The 7,918-nt window shown below is 38.2% G+C and overlaps 1 non-coding gene across 1 annotated transcript; it reads right to left on the reverse strand.

Moving 5' to 3' along the window:
* Nucleotides 1-1,999: 1,999 nt before the first annotated feature.
* Nucleotides 2,000-2,108, reverse strand: LOC131235924 (small nucleolar RNA R71). The gene has a single exon (XR_009166437.1). It is a non-coding gene; the product is annotated as a small nucleolar RNA R71 (small nucleolar RNA).
* Nucleotides 2,109-7,918: the final 5,810 nt, after the last annotated feature.

Below are 7,918 nucleotides of genomic sequence, written 5' to 3' on the forward strand. Positions count from 1 at the left end.
TTTCATGTGCGAGGTAATTTCGAGAGCTTAAGGTGAAATTGTTGCTAAAAGGAAGATTTATACTCAAAAGATTACTAAATGAAGATTTGGAGATTTGGAAGTCATTAATGGAGAATTCACATGTTAAAGATCCAAGGAAACTAAGGAATAAAGAGAATTGAAGATTTGAAGTGAAGAAAAGGAATTCTGAAAATTGGTAAAAAAAAATATACTGGAATTTTGAGTCTAAAAAGAGAAAGTCCTAACACAGACCTTCGGTCCCATCGAAGTTCAATTTCAGTTCGATTGAAATCGTGCAGAATTGTCCAGCGAGAAAGTGAGATTTTTAGCCTTAATTCGGTCTAACCGAAGCGTAACTTTTTACGTAAGATTGAGGCGGTTTCAAAGTCGGTTCAAGCAAACCTTATAAATATGTGTCTTTTATTTGTTTCTAAGCATGAATTAGGGTTGGAAGAGTGGAGCAAAGTGTTGGAGAACTTCAAGGAGTCCTTCCTTCTTCCCTAATCTTCTTCTTCTAGTTAGTTTTTATGTTTTCTTAAGAGTTTTTGTTTCAATCATGTCTTTGGTTGGCTAAGCCTCTTAGTTAGAGTTAAGAGATGAATCTTGTAGTTTGTTTAGATGATAATCTTACTTTGATTCACGTTTATATTAAACTTCTATTGATTTATAGTTTGAACGAAGGAATATTTTCAGCTTTCTGTAGTTTATTGTGACTTCAATTACAGTAGATGCTTGGAAAGCTTTTGATATCTTCTTATCTTGTTTCGTAATTGTGAGATCTGTAAACTTCCGATCCACCATTATCTCCTAGGCATGGTGGATCGTTAAATTCCCTATGATCATCATAATGGTGCTTCATATGGGAACTAATTTAATGAAAAGTTCATATTATGGTTTAACTGCTCTATCATCCAATTGGATAGGATAAGACTCCGATTCCAGTTGTGTTTATTGAATCAAGTGAGGTAGCATCTTAATAATTATAAGTGCATCCTTGGTGCTCTAATTTCCTTTTTATTATTGATAATTCTTTTACAATTAATCTCTCTTATTCTAGATTCTACTCTAGATCTTATTCTCATTCTAGTTCTAATTATATTCAGAATACGTACAAGTTAAGTCCATATGGATTCAACCTCGGTCTCACTAATTATTACTATAGCGTGACCTTGCACTTGGGGTTGTGAACAATTTTTTGGTGCAGTTGGTGAGGACTTCAGCTACATTTTTTTAGATTGATCATTATTAGAATTAGGATATGATTAGGGTTAACTTTTGCTATTAGGATTTTCTGAATTTATTTTTAGAAACTAAGATTGTTTTCTGTTTTGTAGAAATCTAACATAGCAACTCCAATCTGGTAACTTCTTTCCAACTTTTTTTTCCAGATTTCTTATTTCTATAGTTTTCTTTTTCTTAAGTTTTTATTTAAAACTTGAGGGTTGTGAGTGTTTCATGCCCAAGTGGGTCCGTGACAACATTCGACGTCTCTTAAGTAAAGGAGGATTAGTCGAAGGGCTATATATTCATCAACAGATTACACACTACTTGAGATCCTCTGAGTTAATTGAAGTAATGATTGCAATTCAACCTCAAAATCCAATTAAGGAAGTTCAAGATGAGAATAAGGTGCATCATGCTTCCCCACCTCGTACTTTATGAGATTACTTACAACCGACGAGATTGAGTACACCTTCCTACATAGTGTTTCCACTTAATGTAGGAAAAGTAGATTTTAAACCGGGAGTGATACAACTCCTTAAATTTCATGGACTAGACTCTAAAAGTCCATACTTACACATTAAAGATTTTGATGAGATAGTCAACACATTACACTTTCCAAACATGTCTGAAGACATAGTAAGACTAAAGTTGTTTCCCTTCTCATTGAAGGAGAAGGCTAAGTCATAGCTACACTCCTTAAAGCCACGATATACCGGCAAATGGGCTAAGATGACCCGAGAATTCCTTAAAAAGTTCTTCTTGTTTAATAAAACAAACACTTTAAGAAAGGCAATCATGAACTTTACCCAAAAAGCGGAAGAAACCTTCTTCCAATGCTGGGAGAGGTTTAAGGACCTCACGAATTCATGTCTACATCATGGCTATGAATCTGGCGGGTAATAAGTGTTTCGATAAGAAATGATTGTATTTGATCTGAGGAATTATCTTATTCAATAATAATAATGAAAGAACAAGAGAACAATCATCGTGAAGTATTTTATTCATTCTAAATTCATTTACATCCTCACATTTTCCTTGATTCTAAAAATAAAGTGAATACTATAGAATACAAGAATCAGATATGTTCATGTAAGGCTCGTATCATAGTCCATACCATTCCTTAGACTTCCATGATCCTCCCCATCGAATTTCGGCAATCCGTGACCTATAGTCGGCATTTGTGCACAACCCTAAGTCACATCCCGTAGATCTGAGTCGACTCAACTCGAAACCTATACCATAATGATCGCGTCGTCGCTTCGTCTCGTGCGCCAATGCGATAGCCAGGTTAGGAGTTGTGGGCCCGCATTTATTTCGAAGAAACATCGCACATTGCAAATCCTGAGAGAATCTCTACCTAAACATCACATCAATCAATCAAGTACTAGTCAAGTACACAACCCATCACTCCACCCATCACACCCATCCCTCTTTTACACAAGCCATCCCTAAAGTCAACTCTCTCTTACACACCCATACCTCTCATATCATCTCTCCTTACACAACACCATCCCTCTCTCCCATCCATCACTCCATCCCATCTCATTCTCTACCATTTCCAAGCAACTGAGAGAGAAAAAGACTAAGGAGAGAAAAGAGAACCCAAGATCAAGGCCCACTTTCCTACCCCCACATCTCACAATCCAACCATTCAATCTTCATTATCCTCTATCAAAGAAGGAGCTTAGGAGCCAAGGATTCCAAGGAGCTAAAGAAGAGGACCATAGGTGGGTGATTTTAGGATTAGATATGGTTTTTATTCATGAGACGAGTGGGGCCTACCGGTTGATGGTAGAGATCCCATTTGGACCCTAGGTGTGGCAAATGGCCCACCATGATGCATATGTACAATCCATGATGGGGCCATTCTCCATGGGCCCCACCATGATGTTTATTTGATAGCCATCATGTAAAGGGTCATCTAGACCCTTGATTTCTGGTGGGTCCATCATTCGTTTTCCTCTCTCTCTCCCCCTCTTTCTCTCTCTCTCTCTCTCTCTCTCTCTCCCTCTCTCTCTCCCTCTCTCTTTTTCCTGATGGATGGCCCACTTCGATGTATGAATGTGATCCATGCTGTCCCATTAGTGGGACGTTCTAACTTCCAAAATCGGGACCCACCCTTGCTGCCCATTTTTAGGCCAGACTGGACGGAGAGATAACACAAAGATTAGCTTGATTAGATCTGGTGGGCCACGTATACATGGGACCCACCTGCTGCATGTCTCATCCTCACCGTCCAGCAAGTCTGTACGGTGGAAAAATACAAATATCACCTTGATTCAAAGCTGGTGTGGCCATACACGTGGACCCCACCCTAATAACGATGGGAAAATACAAATATCAGCTTGTCTGAAGTAGGTGGGCCACACGTGTAGACCCACCTGACGTATGCATTTCATCCATACCATCCATCGTCCCTGGACTGTGGAGCTTGCGTTGATGTATGTGTTGTATCCACTGTCCAGCAGCTAGACGGTGGTACACACCTTGATGTATATGTTTCATATCCACACTGTCCAGCATTTTACATCCATGCCATCCGACCGTCCATCTCAGGACGTGGACCCCACCATGATTTATTTATTATATCTACACTGTCCAGTTTGCTGGATGGTGGGGATCCCACTTGATGTTTGTGTTTTATTCACACCGTCTATCTTTTTCATCCACACCATCCATTTATTTCATCCACACCATCCATCTATTTCATCCACACCGTTTATCTGTTTTACCTGCATCATCCACTGTGTGGACCCCATGTTATGTATGGGTTTTATCTACACAGTCCACCTCTGGACGGTGGGAATCCCACTGATATATGTGTTGCATCCACCATCCAGTGTAGGGACGGTGGACCCACTAGTTATATAACATCAGCAAGTTCTGTGGGTCTGATCATGAGGTATGTGTTTCATCCTAACTGTCCATCTATGTGGGGACTCCACCGTGATATATGAGTTTTATCCTCTCCATCCATCTGATGGTGGACCCCACCATGATAGATGTGTTTTATTAACACCGTCCGTCCATTTAGATGTGTGAGGCCCGCTGATGTATGTGTTTTAGCTTCACCATCTAGATGGGAAGGTGGGCCCACCATGATATGTGTTATATCCTCACCGTCCAATGCACGGGATGGTGGGATCCACCGTGCTATATGTAAGTGTTATGTTGTAAATCTAGCACCCAATATTGTCAATTTTTTTTGTGCTAAAACACTTCAGAATATTTGACTTGTTTTGATAGATGGAATGTTCACCTTCAAGTTCAAATAGATGGAAAGTTCACCTTCATTTGAAGATGAGCTTCATGTTATTTACATCGACATTTAGTGTGCTACTATTATGCATGTTCAACTATAAAAACAAGTTGAAGCTCACCAAGTCCAAGTACTCAAGTCCAAGTGCCCTATCTCAAGCTCAAGTTCTAGTGCATCACATGCTCAAGCTTAAGTTCAACTTCAAGCTCAAGTTCAAGCTCAAATACATTTGATCAAGCTTAAGTCTCAAGTCACAAGTTCGAGACACAAGTTCGAGTATATAAGGTCAAGCTTCATGTGCTTCACAGTGACCTATCTACCGAAGTAACCAATGTTTCAATTTCAATACTCACATTTGAGGTATATATGACCCTAGAAAGACCTTAGGATAAGGTCATTAAAATTACATGTTTAATTTGGATCATAATACTTATTTTAGGCTTTGCTTCGACTAGTCCTGGTCAGTGTTCGACTAGTTCAGGCACTGGCTCGACCAGTCTAGAATTTTACTCTAAAAATTAGATAAGGTTGTTTTGTCTTCAACTAGTCGAGTTCCCTGCTCGATCGGTCATGGAGACCTACTCGACTCGAACTCCAGCAGCGCTAATTTAATTCACTTGACCAGTCGAGCTAGCCACTCGACCAGTCGAGGGTCTGTTTTATTCGATCATGCCAGAAAAATTGAAAATTGGCTCTGCGAGGACCAGTCGAGCTGAACCCTTGACCAGTTAAGGGAATCAAATTGCAGCCTATAAATTGAGGACATTTCTCAAATTTTTTCATTCATTCAAAGCCAATTCAAGCAACCACTCTGAGAGATTAGTCCCCACTATTGTGAAGCTATTATGAGGTATTTATAAATCATTCTAATAGCATTTTGGTTTCTTAATTTCTTGATCTCTTGATTCCATTTTACTTAATATAAAGGGGATTTTACTTTAACCCTTTGTGAGATCTAAGAAATTGAATCCAAGTACCCTAAGGTTGGATTTAATTTAAAATTCATCTAGACCTAAAACCCTTTCTTCTGCGAGATTGGACATTGAACATCTTCATCTACAAGAGGCAGTTCTACCGGCTACATCAAAAATCATTCTTCAGATAAGTATTAATTTGATTATCTATATTGTGGTTTGAGAGATTCAGATAGAAAAATCTCTTTTTGTGGTTTTGACTGAGATCAGCTAGGAAAATCTCAGTGCGAGGGTTTTTTTGATTGTGTAAGCCCATTGAAAAACACATCTGTAAAGGTTAGAAGGTGAACCTTGGAAAACCTTCTTTCTTAGTGAAAGCTGATATCCCATGGGTTGTGGATATTAGGAGTGGAGTAGGGTGGTTATTTAAGAACAGTTGATGTACACCCAAACCACTATAATTCGTGGTGTTCTGGTGGATGATTGTATCTGGTTATGTGTGTGAATGCTTGTATCCATTTTATGCAATTGTGGTGATTGTTGTAATAGCCAGATTTATTTCCTTTACCTTTGTATCAGTTTGAGTTTTTAATACTTACCAATGTTCTAGAAATCAAGTTGTCCTACCATAAGCCATTAGTTTTTGGTGTAAGGTTGTCCTTAGAACAACGTTTGTATCAACCTCTCAATACTTGTGCATTTAAGGTTATTTTAGATTTCTGCTATCTGAATTATCTTTCCACATTTATTTTTTATTTGGTATAGTCCTATTCACCCCCTCTAAGACTTGGGGCTCACCCTTTTCAAGTGGTATCAAAGCCTAATAGCTCATTCCATTGGATTAATTTCCTGAGCTAAGTGATCTCAAGCTCCTAATATGTCAAAATTTGATAGGCTCTCTATCACTAGGCCACCACCTTTTGATGGCTCCAATTATGCTTATTGGAAAGCCAGGATAAGGATCTTTTTGAGGTCCATCGATGAGAGTGTGTGGCAAGCTACAGTGATTAGATGGACCCACCTATGTCTAAAGTTTTAGGCACCGATGGAACTAAGTCCGTTAAAGAAACACTGCATTATATGTTAACTACTCTTCAGAAAAATGAGAGCAGTGCTAATGCCAAAGCTTTAAATGCAATCACTTGTGCACTATCACCAAATGAGTTCAAAAGAATTATATCTTGTGATACCGCAAAACAAGCCTAGGATATCTTAGAAATGACGCACGAGGGTACGACTATTGTCAAAAAGTCAAAACTTCAGATCCTCACCATTAGGTTTGAGGAAATATGTATGGAAGAAAGTGAATCATTCATGGACTTCTATACAAAATTGAATGACATAGTCAACTTAATATGGGGTCTTGGAGATAGCATCCTAGAAAGCAAAGCTTGCTCAAAGATACTGCGATCGCTTCCTGAGAGATTCAATTCCAAGGTGACAACCATTCAGGAACTGAGAGACAGATAATATGAGGGTGGAAGAGCTTTTTGGTTCTTTATAAACCTATAAGTTGAATTTCAAGGCTCTAAAAGGTAAGTCTATAGCCCTTAAATCATCTAAATGTATTTCTCAAGATAATAGTAATAATTCTGATTGTGAAAACTCAGAGGATGATATGGCCTTATTAGCCAAGAATTTTTATAAGATTTTAAAAGTAAAAAGAGAGTTGATTTTCAAAAACCCACTAAGAAGAAAATTAGAAAATTGGAAATCACTAAAAGACAGCCAATGCTTTAACTGCCATGAATACAGGTATCTGGCGAATAAGTGTCCAAAGAGGGACAAACCAAAGAAGAAAGGCATGTTGGCCACATGGGATGAATCGTCCTGCTCTGTAGCCTCTTTTGAGTCGGATGATTTAGAACCCGAATCTACTAGTGAGGTCAAGGCCTTAATGACTCTAGCCTGAGTCACTTCCACAGATAGTTGTGATACATCAGAATATGAAAATCTAAGGAGTGACCCTGAAAATGAAAACGATCTTCAGGATGCCTACAATGCCCTATACAGGGAAAGTTGTAAGATTGCTGTCAAACTTAAACTTCAAAAAGAAAAGTTTCTAAAATTAAAATAGGATTTTGAAAACTTAGTGTTAGAAAAGTCGCATATTTCTGATTGTTTTGAAAGAACTAATTGTGATTTAGATTTCAAAACATCTCAACTTGAAAACCTAAAATCAGAAAATGAGAAACTAAAAATGGAAGTCTCTTCCATCTTGAGTTTAAAGGATACTTGAAGGTATGCCCAGGGAGACCCTAAACTAGAAAAATTACTAACCGGATCAAGAAAGTATGGAGATAGTTCAGGTCTGGGCTATGATAAAAACATGCCTTTGAAAAATAAGATTATAACTCCTAAGTTTGTTAAAGGAGAGTCCTCCAACTCAAAAGGGAAAAGCTTAAATCAAAACAGTTTTAAAAATCCAAAAACTTTTCAAGCTACCAAACCTAATGTCAACTATATCAATTTTAGAAATCAGAATTATAACCCCTTAGCTGAGAAGATTGTGGTTTTACTT

Source organism: Magnolia sinica, chromosome 19 (assembly GCF_029962835.1).
Source record: "Magnolia sinica isolate HGM2019 chromosome 19, MsV1, whole genome shotgun sequence".
Taxonomy (NCBI): domain Eukaryota; kingdom Viridiplantae; phylum Streptophyta; class Magnoliopsida; order Magnoliales; family Magnoliaceae; genus Magnolia; species Magnolia sinica.